The sequence below is a fragment of the Etheostoma spectabile genome, chromosome 1 (assembly GCF_008692095.1).
Source record: "Etheostoma spectabile isolate EspeVRDwgs_2016 chromosome 1, UIUC_Espe_1.0, whole genome shotgun sequence".
NCBI classification, from domain to species: Eukaryota; Metazoa; Chordata; class Actinopteri; order Perciformes; family Percidae; genus Etheostoma; species Etheostoma spectabile.
Window position 1 is genome coordinate 30,907,128 of NC_045733.1, and position 2,811 is coordinate 30,909,938.

The 2,811-nt window shown below is 40.9% G+C and overlaps 1 protein-coding gene across 1 annotated transcript in view; it reads right to left on the reverse strand.

Moving 5' to 3' along the window:
* The window catches only part of serinc4 (serine incorporator 4), a 34,832-nt gene that overhangs the window by 31,095 nt on the left and 926 nt on the right, over positions 1 to 2,811 (reverse strand). The gene's annotated exons all lie outside the window — the stretch shown is intronic.

The window sequence follows — 2,811 nt, forward strand, 5'->3', positions numbered from 1 at the left end:
CAGAGACCTGAGGACCAGGGAACCATAGTCCTCAGAAACGAGAGCAATCCGTGAAGTGCTACGTCATGGATATGGACTACTTTTAAAGCAAATTGCGATCAATCTTGTCAGTCCTTGAACACAACGTTGTTAAATGTTGTGTTAAATGTGTAATCTAAAAATGTCACAAACAATGTTGTGAACATCGTTAAAATACATTCTTTATTATTAAAATATATGAAAAATAAATAAATCTTATCAAGAATAGAGAAGAGAAAAGTAAAGACAGCTCTAATAAGAGAACAAGTGACGACGACATGCCACATTTGGCTGCTTCGTCTGTCTCTTTGTCTGTCTGTCTGTCTGTCTGTCTCTTTGTCTGTCTGTCTGTTTGTCTGTCAACAAGTGACGACAACATGTCACATTTGGCTGCTTCCTGTCTGTCTGTCTGTCTGTCTGTCTCTCTGTTTGTCTGTCTGTCTGTCTCTCTGTCTGTCTGTCTGCAACGTAACTGCTTAATAGCATAGTTGTTCTTAGGACAAAACATATTGTTCATCATGCATGTTGGAAAATAGCAGCTTGTCCTGCACTGTAGTTATTCTAAGCAACTTTCTAGGAACTGCATAACAAACAAGAGGTAAATAAGAGGTTGGCTTGGTTTCCACTCGGCTAAGAGGATTGGATTTACAAACCCGGTGAATGAAAACTCTTTGGACAAATTAACAGTTGTAGGATTATTAGTCTGTGGAGCCGACCGTGGCCGAGTCGCTGCAGAGTAAAGCCACGTGCACGGCCAGAGGCTCGACAACTCTCCCCCACAGGTGGAAACACGCTGTCACACATCCTTTCACTTTCATTTACCCAAGCATTCTGTCACCTGTGCTGTTCTGTTCTGCCGAGGGAAGACGTGCGTAACTGTTCTCTTCATGTAAAACAGAGTATCTGTGCTAATTTAAAGCCAGGCTGCCACATATGAAGAAGCATCAAATGTATTTTCCCCGTCCCATTTTCATGAGTCATCCACTTAAAAATGTATCAAACGTTTAACCAGTTTTTCTGTTTTTATCGGATTAGTTCTGTTTTCGTCTGGTTACATTCCCACAACATTTATACATGTATTTTTTTTATGATTGTCAACTGATATGTCTGTATTTGTGAAGCACGTTGGTACAAAACCTGTTTGCTCTTTAAATATGGCAGCGCGCATGAATAACATGCTGTGTTTTTATCTTTCCTCCTCCTCTGGAACAACCTTCCTGCTGATATCAGACACTCTGACTCTGGTGAGGCCTTTAAAACCCAAAGTTTAAATTATTTTAATTAACTTTCAGGTAAGAATACTGTACACTGAGTAAAAACCACTGCATTACTCAAACCCACTGTTGTTTATCCCACAAACATATACGCATCCAAGCGGCCTGCCCATCCCTCTCTCCCTCCCTCGCTCCTTGGTTTCTCCTCATTTTCCTCTCTCTTCACTCAGGCTTCACTAGCTCTCTCTCTCTCTCTCTCTCTCTCTCTCTCTCTCTATCTCTCTCTCTCTCTCTCTGTCCTGACTGTCTATGCCTCATTCCAGATGTTTTGGATCTGGATCTCCAGCCTCTCCTCTTCTACATCTCAACCTCTGTGTGTGCTTGTTTCCTTTCTACTATCTGTGTGAATGATGTGCCTGAGCTTTGCCTCTTGTGTGTTGGTTTCTCAGGTCAACCTGATTGTCTGTACTGTAATTGTTGTGTAACTTGTTGGTCTATTCTGTACACGTGGCATGTATTACATGTCTGTCCATCCAGGGAGAGGGATCCCTCCTCTGTTACTCTGCCTGGGGTTTCTTCCATTTTTCCCCATTGAAGTTTTTTTATTTTGGGGGGGGGGGGGGGGGGTTCTTTTCTAAATGGAGGGCCTATAGACAGACCAGGTCCCTTGAGGCAACTTTGGGATTCATGATATTGGGCTATATGAATTTAAAATGGCTAGTCATAACTTCATAAACTGCAAAAAGTAAAATAATAGTTATACAAAGTATGCCATCTTAATTTTGCATTTAGATATGTGTTTCATAAACATGTCAAGCAACCAGAATAACCCATCATGTGGCCCCTTTTAAGACCAACAATATCTCCCCCAAGTTTAGAAACAACCTTTTGTTTTACATTACATCCTTAATCTCTACTTTGTATTACTCCCTCCAACATGAGCGGGTGTAAACCAGTAAGTCTCTGTGATAAACACGTTGCTCCGGGAGGAATTCCTGGGGGCCCCTTCCCTCCGGTAATTGCTGCTGCCTTGTGGGAGAGGAGGACGTGCCAATGAGGACAGACAAAAGCAAATAAGCTGATGCAAATAGCCGCTTGAGTGAAAGCGCTCAATCTATGCTTTCAATAGGCTTGCGCAACAACACTTGGCTGAAATCCAAGCTTGTTGACAAAAAAAATGGACAATCCATTCATGACTCATGGAGGACTCTCTCTCTGAGCGGAACAATGGTTAACGGTTTATGACTAGGATTGTTTTTTTTAAACCTGTTTTGGACGTAGGTGAATAAAACGATGGGTGTTGTAAAGGATGTAGATGCAAGCAATGAGAAACACAATGTACCAATTCATAAGTGTGGCCAGAATGAGTGCACAAACCTTAAATTCTGAGGTATTAGACTGCTAGTAGATTATTAACCCTTGTGTTGTCTTCCCAAAAATCAACACTTTGGCAACTTTTTCTAAAGTTTTTGTCCCATTTTTCATGCTTTATTTTTTTTAAATGTTTGTCACTTGTTTTGATGTTTTCAACATTACATAACACTGACTTATTAACTTTAGTTTCACAGTTATTTTTGGA